Source organism: Podarcis cretensis, assembly GCF_951804945.1.
Source record: "Podarcis cretensis genome assembly, chromosome: 7".
NCBI lineage: Eukaryota > Metazoa > Chordata > Lepidosauria > Squamata > Lacertidae > Podarcis > Podarcis cretensis.
Genome location: NC_137176.1, coordinates 7286359 through 7311324, shown reverse-complemented (window position 1 = coordinate 7311324; position 24966 = coordinate 7286359). Strand labels below are relative to the sequence as shown.

General features: G+C 44.3%; 1 protein-coding gene across 6 annotated transcripts in view; it reads right to left on the bottom strand.

Annotated features, from left to right (window-relative positions):
- The window catches only part of ENOX1 (ecto-NOX disulfide-thiol exchanger 1), a 288744-nt gene that overhangs the window by 198309 nt on the left and 65469 nt on the right, over positions 1–24966 (bottom strand). For all 6 annotated transcript variants that reach the window (XM_079983576.1, XM_079983583.1, XM_079983580.1 and 3 more), the window contains exon 2: positions 10346–10449. The gene's annotated coding sequence lies outside the window, so the exon portion shown is untranslated. The remainder of the gene's footprint in view (positions 1–10345; positions 10450–24966) is intronic.

Genomic DNA, 24966 nt, shown 5'->3' with positions numbered 1-24966 from the left:
AAGGCACCAAACTTCAAAAAGCAGCTGCTTTCAAAAATAATAATAATTAACAAGATTTTTAATCCAATTACATGACCAGGTCTGGGAATTACCAGGGTTTTTACACTGCTGCTATTGTGTGAAATATTAGTTGAGCTGTCTGAGAGAGGATTTAATTATCATAGTTAGCCGTATGGGCTTTTTCATCCAAATCTGAAAAGTAGCCAACAGATTAGAAAACCAGATGTACTGCAGGAAGCCTTTCTGGATATTTGTATCTTGTATGGGACAATGGTGTGTGTACCTTTACGCCAACAGTTGTTTTAATCAGCTTGTATATGAATTAGAGGACAGTTAAATTTGGATACTAGTCCAGCTGCAAAGTGTTTTTTTAAAAGTTAAGAATGTTTAAAAACAGCCAATCTTGTCAGTGTTGTCCTTCAGCCACATGCCTCAAGGATAATTTTATCTTGGTTTTAATTATTATAGGAAGAAGATTATTTCATTTTATTCCTAGCCACTGATGGCAAAACTTGGCGCTCCAGCAGTTTTGGGACTACAATTCCCATCATTCCTGACGACTGGTCCTGTTAGCTAGGGATGATGGAAGGCTTCAGCTATATAGATCTTAGGGCAGTATATTTATGTATTCATTTCCCTCATTACAGACAGCAGTCTGTTAAAAAAAGATTAACACACACAAAGTACATCCCAATAAAACCATTCAATGAACAAACACAGCAGAAAAGAACAACAAAAAGGTCAGCAGCTAGAACATTTCACCCAATAGGCTATCAACCAGAATTCATCAGTTCTGAATTCATCAAATCTCTGGGAGAAGAGAGAAATTTTAAAGTGTATAAATAATCATATCAAATCCCGATGCAACAATTTAAAAATAGGATTAAAATATATTACACCGCAGAATTAGAACATCTTGGAATCTGGCAAGGCCCAAAGCTTAGGGGACCATCTGTTCTGTATGCAGGATTGAGCCCGGTCTGAAATCCTGGAGAGCCTCTTCCATTCAGTGTGGACAGGGCTAAACTAGATGGACCCAACTCAGTCTGAGATAGCTTCCTATGGTAGTCATCCAGCCTTGTTGTCCTGTTCATCCCCAAAGACTGGGGTGGGGGCACTGAGCACACCTTCCATTGCCATTGAAATGTAAGTAAAATGGCACCTGTGGATGTGAATGGGATCTGTTCCAGAGCCCCGTTTGCATCCTAAGTAGAATGCAATCTGCGACTGCACGTGCGCAAGTTGCGATTTGCCACTTCTGCGCATGCATGTGACGTCATTTTGAGCGTCTGCGCATGCGCAAGTGGCGAAACCCGGAAGTAATGTGTTCCGTTACTTCCAGGTCGCCGCAGAGCGTAACCTGAAAATGCTCAACCTGAAGCATATTTAACCCGAGGTATGACTGTACTATGGGACGCGGGTGGTGCTGTGGGTAAAAGCCTCAGCGCCTAGGGCTTGCCGATCGTCAGGTCGGCGGTTCGAATCCCCCCGGCGGGGTGCGCTCCTGTCGCTCGGTCCCAGCGCCTGCCAACCTAGCAGTTCGAAAGCACCCCTAAGTGCAAGTAGATAAATAGGGACCGCTTACTGGCGGGAAGGTAAACAGTGTTTCCGTGTGCTGCGCTGGCTCGCCAGATGCAGCTTTGTCACGCTGGCCACGTGACCCGGAAGTGTCTCCGGACAGCGCTGGCCCCCAGCCTCTTAAGTGAGATGGGCGCACAACCCTAGAGTCTGGCAAGACTGGCCCGTACGGGCAGGGGTACCTTTACCTTTACCTTTTATGACTGTACTGGTAGGAACAACCTTATTTCCAATCGAAGGGATTAGGGTGCCACTATTAAGCTATCTGATACCGAGTAAGTCCTTTAGTTCATCTGCCTCAATAATTTCAGACAGGGATCTCTCCCAGCCCTGCCTGTAGATCACAGGGATTGGATCTGGGACCTTCTACTTGTGAAATATGTCCCCTACTAATAAGTTATGCCCCCTCCCCTATTGTGAGGCAAGCCCAATATTATTTTTTTAATCAATTTTGATTCTTTCTACCTGATGCCAATACCATTGGGATCACAAAATATTGTATTTTTCAATTTAAGTGTGTCTCAGTTCTATCCAAAGCAGTATGGAATCCGTTTCTGCCTCTGACTTTTTCAAAATGGTGACTGGGATACATATCCTTATCAAAACAAAAACAAATATAGAAAAACCACAGGCCTGCATAGAAGAGCGCTGCAAAAGCCCCCCCCCCCCAATAACTGGACTTTGTGCTTAAGTATGGTTTCTCATTTCTAAACAGATGAAATCCTTGTCATGGAAAAGACCTTTTGAGAAATGATTTTTTTTTCCCCGAAGGAAATGTGGCCTGCAATGCAAGACACACCAGAAGATCACATCAAGGGAAGCTGCTGAACACGAAATGCTTATTTCCACAGGACCATTTTAAAAGGCCTTAAAAAACCAAGACATGCAGAGAAAACATTGCAGCCAGAACACAATTCTGCTGGAATCTTATTACTCAGTCCCCACCCCACCCCTTTATCGCAATGGGCAGAACAAGAAATATCTGAAACTAGATTTCTTTACTTCCCTGATGATTCCACTATAATGAGGTTTCAGTATATACCCGTTATGTCTCAACAAGGTCAGCTCAGGGCTTTGAACATCTCCACTATTAAAATTCAGTCTGCAGAACTGTGGGAGGTGTGGAATGAATTCACAGCCAGCGAATGTTTCCTGTAGTCTGTAGAAGTACCCACAGAGTGGACAGCTCTTCACATTCATCAAAATTTTGACCCTTTGGGAATTCAGCCGGATTACTCTGATGGTGCCCTGACAAAGGGGTCCATTGCGAAAGCTGGGACATGAGGGACACAGTAAGGCCAGTAAATGGGTGCATGTGGTGTGGCCAAGACCACAGTAATACTAGAGCAGGGGTCGGCAAACTATGGCCTGGGGGCTGGATGTGGCCCACCAGGCTCGTGAATCCGGCCCGCGGACCCTGCCGCCCGCTTGGTCAATCCCTGCGCTGAGCTAAACCAACACGACACAGCATTTCCTTGCAAAGAAGCCACGGGCGCCTCGCCGTGCGGGGACTGACTTCCATGGCGCTGGCATGGCTTCGGATTGGCTGCAGGAAGCCTTGCCGCCTGTGCACTGAGGTAAACCCGGTACGGCCATGGATGGAGAGGCCAGAGGGCAGGAGGCGGGTGTGAGCTGTGCCATGGGCATCGTTGCTTGGCAAGCCTGTCTGGCGCCCGGCTCAGAGCTGCTGGTGATGGCGCCCTCAGCGGCCATACTGGAGCAGCTGGAGGGCGAGCTGTGTGCCACCTGCCCGGCGATCCGCGTGCGCGGCCAGGATGACAGGCCACAGCGTGTGGTGCATGCCGCCTGGGAGCTCTGCGGGGATGGACTGATGGAACGGCTGCTGCTCATCCATAACGCCGGCGAGTAACAGCATACGAATCAATATGGCGAACCCGATTTAAAAACACCCACCCACTCCACTTACACATGAAAACAAAGCTCACCACAGCCAGTCACAAACAACAGTGGTGCCTCGCAAGACGAAATTAATCCGTTCCGTGAGGCTCTTCGTATAGCGGTTTTTTCGTCTTGCGAAGCAAGCCCATTGACAGCTTAGCGGATTAGCGCTATTAGCGGTTTAGCGGCTTTTAGTGGATCAGCTGATAAACAGCTTAGCGGCTTAGGAAAAGGGGGGGAAAGGAAAAAAAACCCGCAGGAACTCGCAAGACATTTTCGTCTTGCGAAGCAAGCCCATAGGGAAATTCGTTTTGCGAAGCGCCTCCAAAACGGAAAACCCTTTCGTCTAGCGGGTTTTCCGTCTTGCGAGGCGTTCGTCTTGCGGGGCACCACTGAAGCAACCACACCCGAGGCCAACCCCAACTTCTCTCACCACCAAAGGAACACAAGCAAATAGCAAAGAGAACCCGCACAAACAACGCCGACACAAAACCCCACACATACATTAAGCAAATTAGAAACAACGCCTCCCGACCCCACTCCCACTCAGCTTTCCCCCCTCCACCTCTTCCTAATGTAACCCTAATGTCTCAACAAATGAAACTGACCTATGGAAAATGTAACTTGAAAAAAAGAGACATTGCGCATACCTGTGTAAACCAAGAAAACTTTAATAAAAATATTTTTTTAAAAAAAAACAATGCCAGTGAGTGGGCGCCGCCGAGATGCGCTCCTGAGCGCGTGCAGACCTCCAGGTCCGGAGGCAGCTGTGGGACCGGTTTGCCCACCTGTCAAACACCCCTCCATTGTTTTGCAAAGTCCCCTTGCAAAGGGGTGGGGGAAGAAGAGGATAGTTCAAATGACATTTTGCAAACATTGGAAGCTCAGTGGCTGACTTAAAGTGACACTTTGAACGAGCCTCTCCTCCTCTGATGAGCAGAGATGAAATCCTAGGCTGCATGGTCCTGTTCCCAGCTGAGAACTGGGCAGTGTAGCCCATGCAGGATTAAACCCTGTCATCCTGCCCATAATCTGACATCACCAGTGATGTCAGGTGATGGGCTGGCAGGTGTGGTTTGGGGGAAAGAACCAGGGGGGGGCAACTGAACCCCCAAGGGGCTCTGAGCCCAGCTTCAGCTGGGGAGGGCAGGATATAAAAAAAAATTATTATTATTATTATAAGATTGGCCTGCAAGACAGAAAAGTATGAAAATTCAAGCGTGGTATCACTACCATCTTTTCAACAAATGTGTACTACATTGTTTGCACTCAGGGCACTAAAATAGCACCAAACAACAACAACAACAACAAGAACAACAACACAGTTTTGTGTTAATTATGATGCCCACGCCTTGCATGCATGATTTTACTCGCATGAGCTTATCGCTCCTTTCGATCCTCTCCAAGGCCTATGAAAGTGGACTCATCTGGGCTTGTTGCTCATTGTTATCCTTAATTTCCTTTAATATTGAGCTGACACACTGACCTTGTAAACATGCTGACAATGACATCCTATATAATCATCTCTTTCTTCAGCAACACTATTCAGACCCTGACGTACAGTGCAATAAATAATACTGGTGTGGACGAAGGCTGAAAGCAGGAATTGTTTCCGCCTCCTTCAGCTTACACACCGTAAGGTAGGCCAAAGAGAAGGGGAAACGGCGTTGCCCTTGGCAGGAAGAATGGGATGTACACAAAACAAGTAATTAGCCAGCAAGTCCTATGCCAGTGAGGGAGTCTGGTCCCAGGTCACCACCTGCCTGAGCCATCATTCTCCAGGCTACAAAAGCTGGCCTCCCCCTCCAGCGAAAGCCACAGCACTCACATGGCTTCATTACCGTTCCCTTTCTTGGTCTGCAATTTATTACAGCCAAGCCAAACACGATGGGAGAAACGATGTCTGTTTAATGCACATCATGGATAAAGTGGAGCAGGTGCCTAATTCCTTCAACAAAATTGTTGCCTACGCTGAAGGATAGAGGAAGGGCATGGTGATTTCCCGGTCCCTTCACCTTCCACCCCAGGGTCCTAGGGCAGGTTGCAACCATTAAACACCATGTTAAAAACAGAAATAAGAGTTAATGAAATTCCCTCTATACAAGATTGCAAGACTGGATCCAAAAGCTGACAGAATACAGTGGTGCCCCGCAAGACGAATGCCTCGCAAGACGGAAAACTCGCTAGACGAAAGAGTTTTCCGTTTTTTGAGTCGTTCCACAAGATGAATTTCCCTATGGGCTTGCTTTGCAAGATGAAACGTCTTGCGAGTTCTTGCGAGTTTGTTTCCTTTTTCTTAAAGCCGCTAAGCCGTTAATAGCCGCTAAGCCGCTAAGCCGTTAATAGCCGCTAAGCCGCTAATAGCCGCTAAGCCGCTAATGGCCATGCTTCGCAAGACGAAAAAACCGCAAGACGAAGAGACTCTCAGAACTGATTAATTTCGTCTTGCGAGGCACCACTGTATGCAGAATTAGACGGTCTATTGGAAAAAATAAAGAATAAATCAAAACAGGAATTTGTTTCAAAATGGGAGGTTTTCAAAGAATATTTGAAATATAATATAGTAGTTTAAATTCGGTTGCAGCATTCGAGGAACTTCAGTAACAGTTGCAAGGCAGATATAAGACTTAAGATATATTAAGAAAACGTTTAATAATGATAGAAGTGTGTACTGGCAATAAGTTATATGAAATCGAAATATGGAATAGATGGGAGGTTGGGTCTTTAGTGTTAAGACCAATTCATGTCTTATTGTTTGTTAAGAAAATTCAGTATCTACTGTTATTCCTGTGTGTAATTTGGTATTTGTGTTTTCTCTTTTTTCTTTTCTTGCTGTATCAATAAAAAAAAAAAACCCAGAAATAAGGCAGGTCCTAAAATATACATTTCAAGGGACAAAAGTCCTTTATAACGTTTCTGCTAAAGCCACATAACTTCATTCCAGCCTCCTTCTAACATTCCTTAATTTTGCAATGTTTCTGTAAATACGCTTTAAAAAAATGCCTGATGTATCTCTGTGGGGAAGGAGTTCCACAGCTTAGGGGCAGCCACAGAGAATGTCCTCTACTGCCCCCCCCCCAAACCGAGCGCCTGAGGGTAGTGGAACAACCAGGTGGGTGCCCTCTGCCAATCCTAATACCCAGGAAGGTCTGTATGCAAGGAGGTGGTCTTCCAGGTATAAGAGGCCTGAGTTGTTTATCCTGCTCCAGAGAAGCGGACACGGAGCAATGGTTCCAAACTACAAGAAAGAAGATTCCACCTAAACATTAGGAAGAACTTCCTGACAGTAAGAGCTGTTCGACAGTGGAATTTGCTGCCAAGGAGTGTGGTGGAGTCTCCTTCTTTGGAGGTCTTTAAGCAGAGGCTTGACAACCATATGTCAGGAGTGCTCTGATGGTGTTTCCTGCTTGGCAGGGGGTTGGACTCGATGGCCCTTGTGGTCTCTTCCAACTCTATGATTCTATGATTCTATGATCCTGTGAATTCACAGGTGAGGCAGAGAATGGAGAGCTAGAACAATCCTTGGCCTGCTTAGTTTTGAGACAGCATGTTATCCTTCATGGAGAGCACGTGTTGCGGTGGGGGCTGACAGGACACTCCAAAGTTGTGGGGCAGGCTAAGTGATCGTTGGCCAGTGATGTGATTGGGCTTCCCTTGTTGTTGGGAAGAAGTTAATGTTGCCATTTGTTGATTGACAGCCAGAAATGCTAAAACTCCCTGCACGAGGCATAGAGCTTCCTCTTTTCGCCCGTGCATCGGATTGCCCGTCCCCCCCCCCATATTTAGGGTTGTTCGCTTTGACCTTACTATGCCTGGGTTGTCTGCTCTTGGGGCAGGGGCCCGGTAGGAAATTTGTCCATCTGGCTGATTGGCTGGTGCTATTTGGTTTTTGCCTACTGTGTAGCAAATCGTCACAACTTGTAAGGTTCACGGTTAGGCATTGGTTTATGGTTTGGTTGGTTGAGGGGCATGGATTGGCTGTGCCTGCCCCTCTAATGCTGCTGCTGCAAGGGAGTTCGTTAAAGGAATTGGGAGCTAACGATTGCTTGTCCACTCTGTCAAGGGGGCTTGGGCCATAGCAATGAGCTCCTGGTTGCATTTGGGGTGAGGGCAGGTTCCCTGCTCCGTCGCTACCCCCAAGTGTATTCCTCTTTTCTGACTTTCGCAGGCGTGCGGAATGTCAGTCTGTCCCCCATGGGGGGCAGATAGTCGCAACCAATGCCTAAGCAACCACTCACATTTTTGTATTTTAATAAAGTTGTGGCCAAAATTATGCCAAAAACCTTAAAAAAAATTTCTGTGTGATGTGTGAGTTATTGGGGTGGCCCTGGGGACCTCGACACGCAACCTTACTAGGCAAAGCAGAGCTAGCTGGCCAGCATTTTGTCTTGTAGGGATTGGGAAGGGCCCTGCCCCAAATGTGGGAACAGCCGGTGTGCTCCCTGCCTGCCTGACAGTCACAGGTACCATTTTGGGACATAGGGTAAAATGTGGGAAAGAACGAGCAAAATGCAATAAATAAGAGCTGACCAACATGATCAGCCAGACCCAAGTGTTGGCCCCACTACTGAACGAGAGTTCTGTGCAGCCCCTTTATTTAAAAACATAAGCTTGTTTTCATTATTCACTAAAACTAATCAGAAAACAAAATCTTATGTTGTTGTTTTTAAATAATATTTATTACTTTCCCAATTTAAAACTACAAACTACTTCTCTGTTTTCTATCCTATAATTATCTTAACACATTCTAACCTTATTTTTCCCTTTAATACAGTGGTGCCTCGCAAGACGAAATTAATCCGTTCCACGAGTCTCTTCGTCTAGCGGTTTTTTCGTCTTGCGAAGCAAGCCCATTGATGGCTTAGCGGATAAGCAGATAAGCGGCTTAGCGGCTTAGAAAAGGGGGGGGGAGGGAAAAAAACCAGCAGGAACTCGCAAGACATTTTCGTCTTGCGAAGCAAGCCCATAGGAAATTCGTTTTGCGAAGCACCTCCAAAACGGAAAACCCTTTCGTCTAGCGGGTTTTCCGTCTTGCGAGGCGTTCGTCTTGCGGGGCACCACTGTACTCTATTAATCTATTTATACTTAATTCCTTATAACATTTCTACTAAAGCCATATAACTTCATTCCAACCTTTTCCTAGCATTCATTAATTTTAAAATCTTACGTTTTTTAATTACTAAAAATAAAATGTGCCATTCCCATTTGCAACCTTGCATAATACATTCTGTTTTCATTTTAACATGCAGTATTTTCTCGCTGCCATCCTAAATCTGTTTCTCCGCAACATAGATCCATGGCTCCTTGGCACATTTGGTCTTCCTCTTCCCTACAGCACCCTAAAGGCATCTGAAAGCTGTCAACAACTAAAAATAACCTGTTCTTGCAGGCTTTCCAAAGAGGCCGTCAATCCCTGCCTTTTCATTTACTTTTGGGTTTCTTTCTGCTCTAAATAATCTTCTGTTTGCAAAAGTATGGGAGACAACCACATATAGCACATGAAGCTGAACTAGGAGAACTGCAACCTTATTCACAAGATCCTTTTTTTGCAGAGATGTTTTTATCAGTGCAATTCAACATGAGTTTCACCCCATTTGTAACAGAATGTCTGTTTCCTACAGGCAGAAGACTCAAATTTGATTGGGGAAAATATGCATAGATTTTCTTTTACTCTTTTTGCTATAATGGGGAAACAAGCACGGTTTCCTTTTCACTCCAAAATGCTATTGTTGTTGAGATGAACATACAAGGCAGCCTGGCATAAAAATGCTTGGGAGGACAAATTAGCATACACAAGAAGAGGGAACTGAGCAAAACCACGACTGCAAGCCGTTCTGCGGCAAAGAATTCACTCAAAACCAGCCACATTTTTTCTACTTTTCTGGCTATTTCAACCATAAGATACTAAAACCCTGGAAACATTGTGTAGTTGTTCAAAACCATTTTTTACAATGTGCATCTTCCATTAAGAGGTGGTTGTGGTGGTTGATGTTAAACAATTTTGTACTGGTTTTTATGCAAATACAACACTTATCCGGCATTGTTTGTTTTATCCATTGTTTTATCCATTGTCTCTGGACATACACATTCAGCATTCAAACATATTACTTTAAGTAACCCCTCCACTGAGAATATGGAGCACTTGGGATAAGAAGGTCTTGATTTTGGCCATTAACACAATAAAAAAAATTGGGTCCACGTTTCTTGGAAGGAGTCTCTATTTGTTATGCCTTTCAACTGCCCTACTGTCTCTGATGAGATGCTCAGACATTGCTGTAACCCAGATATTATTTTCCCACACCTTCAAGGGTATTTCAGTCTGGTTCTTCCATTGCTGAGCTATCGCTAATCGTGCTGCAGTCAGTAGGAAGCCTACTAGTTCATTGGGGCACAAGGTGGAGACTAAGTCTATGTTCAAAGATAGTTGGGTGAAGGCAGGATTTGGAGAAAGGGGTTGGCCTGTAGTTGCAGATATCATGGAGAATACTCTATCCCAAAAGTTTGTAACGTAAGGGCATTCTCACCAAACATGAACAAATGAACCAAGCTTTCCACAGTCCTGCCAACATAAAGGGGAAAGGGAGGGATTAATTTTTGCCAGCCTGACTGGTGTCCAGTGCCATCAGAGGATGACCTTGAGCAAGGCCTCCTGTAAGCAAGCAAAAATGTTTTTGCTGGGGTGGGAGTGGTGGTGATGGTTGTTAAAACTTATACCTCGTTTTTCTGTCAAACAACACAGAGCCATTTACTCAAAAGGGCATAACTACTGTGCTTTGAAACAGATACACATTTCACAATGCTGGTGACAACAGCAACAGTACTAATATATTAAATGTCATCACTGGAAGGAATAATTCTGACCACTTACTTTTCAATGCTGGCTCTAAGGTGAAGATATTTCTCAGCCAGTTACTTTCAGCAAGATATATTTTTGTATTCAGCAAGAGAAACCACCCAAGATTCCAGTGAAACCTGAAATAAAAAGAACATTTCTTAAGAAAAGTGTGTGAGACCAGAAACAACACAGGAACAGATACCATCACCTCCTGGGAGCATATATTCATACAAAAACCTCTCTCTCTCTCTTTTCTCCTATAGTTCTTATTCATTTGTTGTGAAACACACATACACACAACCTTAGAAATAACCAACAAATCAGGAATAGCTCTTAAAAAAGGAAGGCTGGCCAATGTAGTAACAAAGCTACCTAAATAGAGAAATAAAACCAGGACACTGCCATGTGATGTTGTCCTTTGATTTTGTAAAGCTACATTTTCTACTTTTCCATTATTTATGTAAATAAATACTCTTATTGTAGGCAAAGTGCAATGCCAAGTTTGGACAAAGGTATTTACTGTCCCCGGCAAGCAAACACAGAAAAAGGACTAGAGTGTGTTCCATGAATTAATTTCAAACTCATCACGTAATCTTGTGATATTTCCCATGAGATCTCCAAACAGGTTGAAGTACTGAGACATTATTTCCATATTTATTGGAAATAACACAGGAGCTAAGGCAAGGCGCTATTCCCTCTGAGTACTCTCGTGATGAGAATGAAATTAACTCCTACTGCCACTGCAAGATACTTTTCTCTTTGGCGTGTGCAATATTCGCCTAAAGTGACTAACTCCCTTTTCTATATTATTATGATGCTACCCCCCCACACACACACACACCATAAACTAATATGGAAATTATCAGATTCTTGGAAATTATGTCCAATTTGCAGTGGCCCAAAATCAAGCCCAGTTTTTGATGCAAACTTCACAGGGGCATTCCGATATAAGGGGACTGAGAATTTCCATTATTATTATTTTTACAGAGTTTTTGGCACAGGCAGCCATTTTGAGAAGACTGCTGTAGAGCTGAGGTGATTGAACAGAAACAATTTTCTCTCTGCAACCAGCAGCAAGATCAAGGTTCAGGGAGACCTGCTAGTTTTGAGAGTGAGCCAGCGGAGAGGTTCTGCTGGGACTGGCTTTACACTGACAGTGCCCTGGTTTAGTTCTTTGGGTCACTTATGTAAACCCTTATATATTGATTGATTACAGTGGTGCCCCGCAAGACGAACACCTCGCAAGACGGAAAACCCGCTAGACGAAAGGGTTTTCAGTTTTGGAGGCGCTTCGCCAAACAAATTTCCCTATGGGCTTGCTTCGCAAGACGAAAATGTCTTGCGAGTTCCTGCGGGTTTTTCCCCCTTTTCCCCCCCTTTTCCTAAGCCGCTAAGCCGCTTATCAGCTGATCCGCTGATAAGCCGCTTAACAGCTGATCGCTAAAAGCCGCTAAACCGCTAATAGCGCTAATCCGCTAAGCTGTCAATGGGCTTGCTTCGCAAGACGAAAAAACCGCTAGACGAAGAGCCTCACGGAACGGATTAATTTCGTCTTGCGAGGCACCACTGTATTTTTGATTGCTTAGTTTCTATACTGCTTAATATATTTAAAAAATATCTCCCCAAGCAGTGTACAAAAAGCTGAAGAAACAACCGACAACTTAAGTAAAATATTTAAAAAATATAGTTACATATAAAAATGTTACAGTAAAACAAAATTGCCTATCTCTATCCCAATCTCAATTCATTTTCCTTCTGACACACCTTCCCTCTCAGCCACCAGAGTCCAAACAAGCTCTCAGCTCACCCACAAAAGTCTCACAGCGACAAGAGTTCCTGGAAACTTGCCTTCTATGGGCAGGCCCAAGGTGGGTGGTCCTTCCTCAGGCTGCCCCCCCCCCCACTATGTCCCACTCAGCTGCCCTCTCTACACCCAGTTAAGCAGGTTTGTTGAGTTTCCCAGGTGTTCCAGAGGATAGGAAAAGGCCCAGCTCTCAGTTCTTCACCCTCTGTCCTCTCCTCGGCCTCCAGCTTCTATGCACATACAGTGGTACCTCGGGATGTGAACGGGATCTGTTCCGCAGCCCCGTTCACATCCTGAATGGAACGTAAGATGCGACGGCGCATCTGTGCATGCATGGGTCGTGTTTTGCAGCTTCTGCACATGCGTGTGACATCATTTTGAGCGTCTGCACATGCGCAAGCAGTGAAACCCAGAAGTAACGCACTTCGTTACTTCCGGGTTGCTGCGGAGCGCAACCCGAAAGCGCTCAACCTGAAGCACATTCAACCTGAGGTATGACTGTATTTATGTGCCTATCATTAAGGTAGTTGAGTTTACACTTTTGTTTACCTCTGCATAAGTCCTTTGTTGTGACTCTCCCCAGAGACCCTGAATAAAAAACTTGGACATATAAAATTATAATAAAATCTCAGCTACTCCTCCCGCTACAAGAATCCACACAGGCATCTTCAAACAAGTTGAGTTGCAATCGCTCCTGGTGAATCCATTGCTTACTGTCTCCTTCAACATGAATCTTGTGGAAGATTGCCTGGCAAACCTAACAATGCATTCTTCTGCTAGTTAGTAAATGAAGGGGTTAAGGACCACAGAGCTGTAAATTTCTAGAAAACACTCACCTAGGTCACACTCAACTTGGGGAAGAAGTGGGACTTTTTCTTGGTCTCTCCGATCTCTCTCAAGCAACATTGGAACAGAGTAGACATGCCATAACATAGCTTTCTCTGCTTTAGATATGTTTCAGAGGCAGCTTTTGCTGCATTTTCAACAAAGAACATTTACATACATTTCTTATCACTGCTATTAAGTAAAATGCAAGTCTGAAACCTAATAACTGTGAGTAAAGCATTTTAAACTAACCTTGCAGTCTGTGGTCTGTTTTATTGGAAAAGGGGGGAAAGGGAGCCAACTGCCTTCAGGAGCTGGAACGTTATCAAAAGAAGATTTAAAAACCAACTCCAATGCTTCAGTAAATCTGCATAACAAAAGAGATTTTAACTCTGCTACTGGGGCTCTTTATGTATAAGTCCTGTGTTTTAAAAAAACAGGTGCTGGCCATTTTTTCTTTGTGCTAACACCGCCCCACCCCCGCCACACGGCTCTGTAGAAGATCAGTTATAATTAATTACTAATACCCATCAAATCTATGCTATCTTCCATTATCATTTGTAAATTTAAAGTAAACAAATGAGCATTAGACTCCTTTCTGGAAATGTTAAGCCAAAATATGATCACCTAAAATATCACACTTTCCTCTCTCCCTGACCTCATAGAACAGGAAAACTGGGCAACCAAGATGATCATGGGTCTGGAAACCAAGCCACAGAGGAACAGTTGGGGGAGTTGGATATGTTTAGCCTGGAAGAGAGGATATATGATAGCCATCTTCAAATATCTAAAGAGCTGTCATGTGGATAATGGAGAAAGCTTGTTTTCTCCTGCTCTGGAGGGTAGGAGCTGAACCAATGGCTTCAAGTTACAAGAAAGGGATTCTGACTAAACATCATGAGAACTTCCTGATGGTCAACAGTGGAATGGACAACTTCAGTAGGTGGTGGACTCTCCTTCATTTGAGGGGTTTTTTTTTGCAAAGGATGGGTGGCCATCTGTCACGGATGCTTTAGTAGAGATTCCTGCATTACAGGTGGTTAGATGAGCCTCAGAGTCCCTTCCAATAATACCATTCTATGGTTGTATTATTAAATCTCCCATCTCTGGCAAGTCCATCAACTGGCCAAATCCCCATTTTTTCTTCTCCCTTTCCCCTAGCGTTTGCTGTTAAGCTCAGTCATGTCCCCATTTCCTGAGAAGACCACTTCTCACTCTTCCCCACGCAATGGTCTTTTCTTCTTCCTTGGGCGCCTCAGTCCCAAATCTCACATTCTCCTTCCCTCACTATCCACAGCAACTCATTGTCAAAATGAAACATTTATCCTCGCCATTTCCTCTTTTCTTCTGATTCTTGGAACTTTTACAAAGCTCTACAAACTCCCTTCTTCTTCTTCTGACCACCTCACCTTCTCTTCCTAGAGTAAGTGGCTCTTGTTGGCTTCCCTTTTCCTTTGGGTACCACTTTCACCCCCTACAGCCAAACGTCTGGACTGGCCTCGTGCCTGACCATTTTGCCCTTCTGGTTACCTTCCTTCCATGGGACTAGAGCCTTAGCTCTGCTCCTGTCTTATTCAGCAAGCTATCCCCCGCCCCCTTTTCCTGTATCCTAGTTTTTCGGCATGATTTTAGAACATGATTAGTTTAAACTCTTTTATTGATTATGTTGTTTTGTTGTTTAGTCGTGTCCGACTCTTCGTGACCCCATGGACCAGAGCACGCCAGGCACTCCTGTCTTCCACTGCCTCCTGCAGTTTGGTCAAACTCATGTTTGTAGCTTCAAGAACACTATCCAACCATCTCGTCCTCTGTCGTCCCCTTCTCCTTGTGCCCTCCATCTTTCCCAGCATCAGGGTCTTTTCCAGGGAGTCTTCTCTTTGCATGAGGTGGCCAAAGTATTGGAACCTCAGTTTCAGGATATGTCCTTCCAGTGAGCACTCAGGGCTGATTTCCTTCAGAATGGAGAGGTTTGATCTTCTTGCAGTCCATGGGACTCTCAAGAGTCTCCTCCAGCACCATAATTCAAAAGCATAAATTCTTCGGCGTTCAGCCTTCTTTATGGTCCAGCTCTCACTTCCATACATCACTACTGGGAAACTCCTTCAAATTTAGCATATTGCAAAGTGTCCATCTCACACTAGTAATCAATAGCTTCTGGAGAAAATGTGTAGTGCGTGCGGGAAGCAAGAATATAGAGACTTTTGCTTTTGTTATGTTAGTTGTGGAACAATGAGATGGCAGCCATGAAGAGTGGGCTCCACATCCACTATCCCACGCAAAAACCTATTCAGCTGTTAATCAGCAGCCCGAGCCATTTCTCTTAGGAATAGAATTTCAAGAACCAGGCTGGGGAATTAAGACAGTGGCTCTTTATTGTCAAACTAATTAAATGTAATTAAATTGATAGCAGCCTAGAATTGAAAGCATTACAAAAATAAAAAAGCATTTGCTTTACATTTATAAAGACTAGAGTGACGACGTCCTTCTGGGGTAATTGCTGGTATTACAAAATAGTTGGCGACAGAGTTCCTGACAGAGAGTCAATTTAGACTGTCAGGACTCATTAGCAGATGTATGACTGATAAATAATTGAGTTAATTTTTACCTGGCTGACAATGCTGAGATGATGGAAAGTATCTTATTTTCTGAATTTAAATAAACCTGTCCCCACGAAATCCACCCACATATAGCTTCACATCAGTTCAGCCACTGTATAACTCCAGTGGCTTTCAAATGTCTGGAAATTTGCTAAACACATATTTTTAAAGATTAGAAAAGAAATGCATTCATGATTGCTATCTTTTGTACAACACATCCCTTTTCCCAATCCTCCAGAGGATGTACGGTAGCCCATAGGGTTCAATTGTTCTGCTCAAACTCTGTTACAAATCTTCTGCCAAACGTTTGGGAATAGGAACTATCTGGACACTCTGACAATTCAGCGCTCCCCCAAATAACCAGATTTTGCTGAGATTTCAGACACATGCATCCTTTTAGGGCATGAAATGGTCCAGATTTTAAGCTTTCAGTAACAAAAAGTCAATGCCCCTGGTAGGAAATTGGACAGGCAGTATTCTGACCACATTTCTCCAGGGTGATAAGAAAGTCTTTGGGCTGAGTCAAGTCAACAAGCTACAAATCCATCTAACATTAACCTCATCCTGAGATTCCAGGTTCTTATTTGGCTTTGGGATAACCACAAGGTGAATTTTGGGCAAGATCTCTGTGATTGCCCTGCCCAGAATGATGTTGTTAAACAAATCTGGGAGGTGAGGAAAGAAAGCTGATCCAAATTTAGGTAGTTCAATGATGCCAACGTAAATTTCATATTTCCTATAGATCCTCCTCAAAATAAATTGGTAATTCAAAATAAATAGGCTCTCCCCCCAAAAAACAACAACAACAACAATAGCTACATCCCTTGATTTGGGACTGCCTGAGGAGGAAAACATGACAATCCAACTTCAGTTTTTTGAGGTGCCAAACAGGGGACAGCTAGTAGCTGAATCTAAGAATGACTGAAGCTAACTATCTTTCCTGATAAGTTCTCTATTCCACTTATTTTCCCATTTAAAAAAACCAGATACATTCCTACTCCAATGATCTCTGAGAGCAAGATGAAAGGTGAAATATAAATGATATTATTAAAGACGAACAAACCTAATCTCAGATTTCGTCTGGTTGACTCTAGTCTTTTCTTACAAATAATCCATTCCTCCTAAACTCTTGGCCCTTTTAAGCTCCTAGAGATCAAATGAAGGTGATCAAATCCACCTGTTCTTTAGATCTAAGTGGGGAGAGGGGAAGCTACTTAGATCCTAAAATCCTTTTTGAATTAAAAAGACTGGATAATCTCTCCTTGCGCTTCATCCTTTCTTACAGCAGAACATGTTGTACATCAAGTACAAATAGTGGCGGAGACATTCACACACTCCATTACACTTGGGTAAGTCCATTGAGTCCACTGAGCCTACTCAATCCAAGCCAGTCTGCAACATCTCTTCTTCCTTATTTGCTACATATTAGATGTGCAAAAGATTGATATGAACCCTAAATAATGAGCAAAGGTGGGGTGCTTTGGAAAGATTTGGGACTTCTGCAAAATGGGGCTAATCCGTACAGGCCAGGCATGTGTTGCGGCAGAAACCCCTGAGCACTTTGCAGATTCGGTGATCCTGACTTTTTCTCTTGAAATAAAAAAAGCTACAGACAAGCCTATGTGAATAGTGAAATGGTGTTTCTCAGCTTAACTGTTAAGGCTAGGACATGTGGAGAGATGTAAGAAGTTTGTCAAATCAAAATCTATAACTCTGCCTTAAGGAGGATCAAGAGTGGGAGGGGCCTCTTTTGTGACTGACAGGTCTAGCTTGTAACCAGAAGGGATGGTTTTACCAGCATGTACCAATCCCAGTGCTTTGAGGACAGGGACAGTTTTCAAAGAGCAAAATACTTGGTCTCCTTTAAGCCTAAGGAAGATACAGTGGTGTCTCGCAAGACAAAATTAATCCATTCCGTGAGGCTCTTCGTATAGCGGTTTTTTCGTCTTGCGAAGCAAGCCCATTGACAGCTTAGCAGATTAGCGCTATTAGCGGTTTAGCGGCTTTTAGCGATCAGCTGTTAAGCAGCTTATCAGCGGATCAGCTGATAAGCGGCTTAGCGGCTTAGGAAAAGGGGTGGGAAGGGGAAAAAACCCGCAGGAACTCGCAAGACATTTTCGTCTTGCAAAGCAAGCCCATAGGGAAATTTGTTTTGCGAAGCGCCTCCAAAACTGAAAACCCTTTCGTCTAGCGGGTTTTCCGTCTTGCGAGGTGTTCGTCTTGCGGGGCACCACTGTACCAGGACAGGGTGGGTAGAGGTCAATGTGAAATCTCTATTGTGACTGACAGGTCAAGTTTCTAAATTCCTAGAAACTTCCTAGCCCCTGGAGCTATTTGACTGCATACCTAAGGGTACCTTCTCTCATGCTACTTTCAGACAAATAGCCCCAGGGGCTCCTACATTGTTTTGTGGGAAATTTGTCTGAAAGTGAACCTTTGTTTAAACACCCCAAAAAGCTTGCAGAAAAAACACTGCAGCTATCCTGCAAATTTCATCCATTTTTGTCAAAATAAAACAAGAGTTATAGCTAAAGTTTAATTTCCCAATAATGAAAGGGTGCAATTGAGCAGATCCCAAAAACTATAATGACGGTCCATGTGGAAAAACCACTACAAGCATCTTTCTGAAATTTCCCACAATTCATGCCCACAAATTTCATCTAATTCTGCCCCAAAATGTTAGAGAGGCTTCTCTTTTTTAAAAAAAATAATTTAAATGTGTTGAGCACAAACATCCTGGATCTATTTGCTGGTAATTGAACAGGCTATATCTATTCTAGAGGTTCTAACATGCCTGCAAATTTCCTCCACTTCTGTCAAAAGGAAAGGAAATGAATGGATGGAGGAAGACATGGGCTCAGACTGATGAGAGGAATTGAGCCAACCTATGAAGCACCTCAGATCTAGGGTGGGGGCTGATTTACAAAGCACCAAATCTGGATTTGAACCAAAGCATCTCACATATGTCCTGCACAAAGCTCCCTGTAGTTATTCATTTAGCTTTACCACCCAATAATATAACAACATTCCAGCCTTTCGCAAAGACAACTGAAAAGGTATTAAAAGAGGGAATGAAATGTTGCTTTTGAATAAAGGATAGAAAACTACACATTTAAAATTGTGCCTGTTTTGTGGACCAAAATTCAAGCTGCCCTCTATTATAACACCACAGTTTCCCCAAGAGTATGTGAAAAATACAGTGCTCCAGACCAGCCACCTGCCAATGACGGAAAGAGACAAGATTCTTCAAATACAGGATAAGACCAAATGGTGGAAGGGGTGGACAGGGTTAACCTGCCAAAGCCAAAAGTATCTGAAATAATTGTTTCCTTTTTTTTACCCTCTTCACTCAGCTTCTGTTACACTGGGTAGGGGCAATCAGGAAAAAATGCCCCTCTGGTCTGATCCTAGCTATAGGACTGGGCATGGCAATTCCAACTTATTTTTTTTATGTGCGTACAGTCCATATCTGCAGTGGTTGAGTGCAAAATTGTGCATGTAGGCATGAGTGAAAAGTTATTTGCCCCCCAAGGCTTCACAAATCTTGATCTAATTTGGGGGGATGGGACACTTCCTTAGAACTACCAAGGCTAGAAAACATTCCAGGAGCTACAAGACATTCAGTGCTTACAAATTATCTTCCTCCCCAGTTTATACTTCTATGCTCAGTCACTGCGAACACAAATCTGAGATTGTACTTCAATGATGATAAAACCCATATGCCTGCTTACCATTTCCCCAGGTTTAATGTTGAATTCAGATCAACATTCAAAAACTGTCACAGAGAGAAACAAAAACGACAGAATACCTTGTGGCACCTTTTACAGAATCCCCACAGTGACAGAACTTCACAGATGAGAAATATAAGGACTACAAAGAGAATTCCATTGAAGTTAACATGAAAAGCAGAAAGGCATTTGCCTACAGAAGGCTCAGCCGTGCGGTAGCTATTTGGTTCAGAGAATCAATGGAGTCCCTCACTGGGAGCCACAAACCTTTGTCCTTTGTTCATTGACACTCCTCAATTTACCATGGATTTATTTAAGCAATTTATATACAGTGGTGCCCCGCAAGACAAACGCCTCGCAAGACAGAAAACCCGCTAGACAAAAGGGTTTTCCATTTTGGAGGCACTTCGCAAAACGAATTTCCCTATGGGCTTGCTTCGCAAGACGAAATGTCTTGCGAGTTTTTCCGACTTTTTTTCCCTTTCCCCCCTTTTTCTAAGCCGCTAAGCCGCTTATCAGCTGATCTGCTAAGCCGCTAAGCCGCTAAAAGCTGCTAAGCCGCTAATAGCGCTAATCCGCTAAGCCGTCAATGGGCTTGCTTCGCAAGACGAAAAAACCGCTAAACGAAGAGAATCGCGGAACGGATTCTTTTCGTCTTGCGAGGCGCCACTGTACCCCTTAACTACAACAGTCTCTTAAGTGGCTTTTGACACTCAATGTGCATGTTTTTAGGGCCTATCTTATTTTTTATTTTTCCTAATTGTTTTAAATTGCTTGCCATCTTGTAACTTGGCCTGGGTCCTTAAGGTGAAGGGCGGGAAATAATAAAATAATAATAGTAACAATAATAGTTAGGCTGACCAGTTTTTTCCCCCCAGCACAAACATTTCTTTTCATGCCTATTTCTCAGGTCAATCCCTCCTCTTTAGCCTGCAGGCAGCATCTCAGATACATCTCAGATGTGCTGAAGATCCAGGCCACAAGGGTATTAGATTGATTTTATATTACTATTCAGCATGGTCCACACACACAAGCCTTGAAAAGGGTTCCAGTGGGAACACGAGGGTGTGGAAACATGATGGCAGCATGACTTTCTCAAGATGGGAACATGGTGGTCAGATGGTCTTTTCTTGTGCTGAGTCCTCTGGGAAAGTAGAGTTAATGTAGAAGAAATGTGAATTCCCCACCCGACTTCTGCGGAGTCCACGGCCTCATCTTTGAACATGGGGAAACATGTTTGTCCATGCTAATCACTCTGAGCCCTGGGGGTAGAGTGAGATACAAGTAGGAATAAAAAAAACAAATCATTTTATTAAGTATTAATTGGTTTTATTCTGCAAGCAGCTTTATAAACCCTGGGTCATTAAAACCACTAGAAAATCACTGCATTGCTGAAAGTGGGGAAAACTTTGCGTGTCGAGGTCCCCAGGTCCACCCCAATAACTCACACATCACACAGAAATTTTTGTTTAAGATTTTTGGCATAATTTTGGCCACAACTTTATTAAAATACAAAAATGTGAGTGGTTGCGTAGGCATTGGTTGCGACTATCTGCCCCCCATGGGGGACAGACTGACATTCCGCACGCCTGCGAAAGTCAGAATGGGGGAATACACTTGGGGGTTACGTGGAGCAGGGAACCTGCCCTCACCCCAAATGCAACCAGGAGCTCATTGCTATGGCCCGAGCCCCCTTGACAGAGTGGACAAGCAATAGTTAGCTCCCAATTCCTTTAACGGAATCCTTTGCAGCAGCAGCATTAGAGGGGCAGGCACAGCCAATCCATGCCCCTCAACCAACCAAACCATAAACCAATACCTAACCGCGAACCTTACAAGTTGTGACGATTTGCTACGCAGTAGGCAAAAACCAAATGGCCCCAGCCAATCAGCCAGATGGACAAAATTCCTACCAGGCCCCTGCTCCAAAGCAGACGACCCCATGACAGGCATAGCAAGGTCAAAGCGAACAACCCTATTCTAGGGAGGGAGGGACGGGCAATCCAATGCACGGGCGAAAAGAGGAAGCCCTAGCCTCGTGCAAGGAGTTTTACTATTTCTGGCTGTCAATCAATAAATGGCAACATTAACTTCTTCCCAACAACAAGGGAAGCCCAATCACATCAGTGGCCAACGATCAATTAGCCCGCCCCCCAACTTTGGAGTGTCCTGGCAGCCCCCACCACAACATGTGCTCTCCATGAAGGAGAACACGCTTTGTCATGGTCCAAATTGGAATCACTTTAGGGATTCAGCTGCCCATGCTAGCTACAACCAATGTAAGTGTTATGTTGTGGGTGAACATATCAGACGACACAGGGTCCCCTGGCCAGAACCCCCTTGACATGATTTTATATCTCCTTGCAGACACAGGTAAGTATGTGACCTGGCGGGTAGCATTTTTTGCAACTGCTGCTAGGAAAATTAGAGCAAATTATATAGCCAAGGTAGCCATTAACTGTAAAGGTGATGAATTTATTTGATCCTATCTATCTACCTCAGGCTATGCTCTATCTTTGTCACCACACTCTGAGTATAAATTGCACACTGTATTAATTGATATTGTTTTTAACATTAGTGACCATGTGATGATTTTAGCTTATGAATTTTATAGCTTAATGTTTTTATTTGTACACTGGGGTATTTTTATAGCTTTGTTTAGAGTACGTAACGTTTTAATAATATAAATGTTTTAAGTCTTTTTTTTTATCAATTCAGTATATTTTCTTTTAATTGTCAAATAATTATGTGTACATTGCAGCAGCCTTTGGCTATGTGCAATAAAAGTGACTGAGACTGATATCAGACGACACAGCGATTCTTCAAACAGCTCTTGTTTATTCACAGGCCAGGACAGAACTGAACTGAAGGGTTCAGCCAGCCTGCTTATATAGAGCTCCACTACAACGTTACTGTAACAACTTTCTAAAACTATCCAATCACTGAAGGTCACTTTCAATCCCTTATCTGCATAGCTATCTACAGTATCCCCCTGCTGGCCCAGGGTGAGAACTTCAGTACATAACAGGAAGAGCCCGATGGAGCAGGCTGGTGCCCATCTCACTCAACATCTTGTTCTCACAGTGGCCAACCAGATACCTATGGAAAGCTCACAAGGAGGACCTGAGCGCAAAAGCTCCTGTGGTTTCCAACAACTGGTATTCAGAAGCACACTTCCAGCAACAGCATCCTCCATGAATTTGTCTAAGGCTCTTTTAAAGCCACCGAAGTTGAGGGACATCACTCCCTCATATGGTAGCAAATTCCAGTTGAACTATATGCTGGGTGAAGAAGTGCTTCAACCAAAATGAGTCTGCGGAAGAACGAGGCCACTTGAACTGGACACAGTTGCCAGGAGGTCTCCCATTGTGAGCAAAAAACTAGGTGGTTGGCATGCCAAGGTAGGCATGAAGCCGGCTGAGAATTAATGTTCTTCTCCATTTCTAAACTAATGTTTTTAAAAGCTCCATTTGCATTGTGCTTTCCAGTGCTCCAAACAGCGGCGTAGCGTGGGTTATCAGCACCTGGGGCAAGGCAAGTAATTTGCGCCCCCTAACCCGGGGCAAGGCAAGTACAGTAATTTACTCTCCCAAGCAGCAGCAGCGAGGCTTCTCTTTCCCCCGCGCTCTCCCGGAGCTGCCTCTTTTCTTTCCTTTTTTCCCTTTCTCCAAGGCTTTTCACTTTCTCTCCTTAATTGATTCCCCCTCCACACCGCGGCGTTTCCTGGCTGCTTCCCCCCCCCCTTCCCCTCTCTCTCCTCCTCGCTCTGCTTGCCTTGCCCTGCCCTGCCCTGCCCTGCCTGAGGGCACCCTGAGGAGACTCCGCTCTCCTTTTTGACCAGGCGAGGTGGAAAAAAGGGGGGAAAGTCTCTTCCCGCCCCCTCGCCAGACTCCCTGCTCGGCGCGGCCAGTGGAGAGAGAGCCGCAATTACCATAAAGCTCCTCTCCCTCCGCTTCGCCAAGCTGTCAAAGCCCGGCAGCAGCGGCAACGGCAGCAGCAGGCGCAGCCAGACCCCCGCCAGCCCGCCTGGCTTCCTCTCCTTTTTTTGCCCGCGGCAGAAGGCTTCGCTCTCCCCCTTCCGCAACCTCCTCGCCAAGCCGAGCGAGCGCAGGCTCCCTAACCCATGGATTTTAGTAGGGGCAGAGAGCTGCTAGTGCGAGTGCGCCCCCCGCCCATGTTGCGCCCGGTGCGGCCGGCACCCCTGGCACCCCCCACGCTACGCCACTGGCTCCAAATGCTTCATAAAACCATGTATAGAATGTGAGTATTATCTCCAAAGGGGACGCGGGTGGCGCTGTGGGTTAAACCACAGAGCCTAGGACCTGCCGATCTGAAGGTCGGTGGTTCGAATCCCCGCAACAGGGTGAGGTCTCGTTGCTTGGTCCCTGCTCTGCCAACCTAGCAGTTTGAAAGCACGTCAAAGTGCAAGTAGATAAATAGGTACCACTCCAGCGGGAAGGTAAACGGCATTTCCATGCGCTGTTCTGGTTCACCAGTAGCAGCTTAGTCATGCTGGCCACATGACCCGGAAGCTGTACGCCTGCTCCCTCGGCCAATAAAGCAAGATGAGCGCCGCAACCCCAGAGTCGGTCACGACTGAACCTAATGGTCAGGGATCCCTTTACCTTCACCTTATTATCTCCAAAGTGAAGTTTGGAGTCTGAGGATAAATGAGCAGCTTGCCATAAGCCGTCTAGCCAGAACATGCAGAGGTCCGATGGAGACCAAGAGCTTTCTAATGCATAGCTCCGTCTCTTAGTCCACTATGCTGCGCCAGTTCTCTAATGTTCAACTATCAAGCGCCTCTACTGGACTTTTAAAATAAATGCTGGCAAATTGAAGGCCACATCCTTTAAACACTGCTTGGCATAAAGATGCAGTAAGGCACCGAACAAAAACCTCTTCAAATGCCCCCGTCACTTAGCTTAATGAATGTATGCAAATTGCTAGATTATAGGAAATGCCTGGGACCACTTCAGTAAGGAACAGACTTAGGAGGAAATCTATAGAGATACAGCAATCCAATTTGTTTTTGAAATAAAGCTTGTTGGTTTTCTCAAGATAATTTCATTACACAAAAGAGTGAACCAGTATTTTAGTCTCCTAGAAGGGAAGATTATAAGCATTTCACTACAGTCACAGGCAGAAAGTGAACATGTAGAAGCTGTTCTCTGCCCTTCGTTGTTGTTTTATTTCTAAAGGAAAGGCTGACTTTTATTTGCAAAGAAAAGATCATTGCATTAATACATATTTTCTGGTACATTGCTGTAATATAGAATATTTAAGGAAATCAATGCAGTGGGGTTCGTATATGTATGTCATCAAAATTTGCATGAAAGACAGGAGGTTGCTGCCTCTATACCTCTTGACAGCTTACCCTTCTCAAAGAATACAATCTCAAAGAATACAATCCACAGCTCCTAGAATTCTTTAGGGGAAGTCGTGTGCCTTAAATATATGGTGCAGACACAGCCAAGACTTTTCAGAGCAAGAGACAATGGCGTAAACAGTTGCCAAGAGAGAAAGCGCAGCAGATGTTTTCCACATGGGTTTGCAAGTTGGCCTAAATTCACCTCCAGATGTCTGAGTTAACTTGGGGAGATGCTTGCAGACAATTCTCCAGTAATGTCTCATGCCTCAGCTTCACTGAAAGAAGCAAGAGTATAGTTGTTCATTTTATGGAGGCTGAAGAGGAAAACA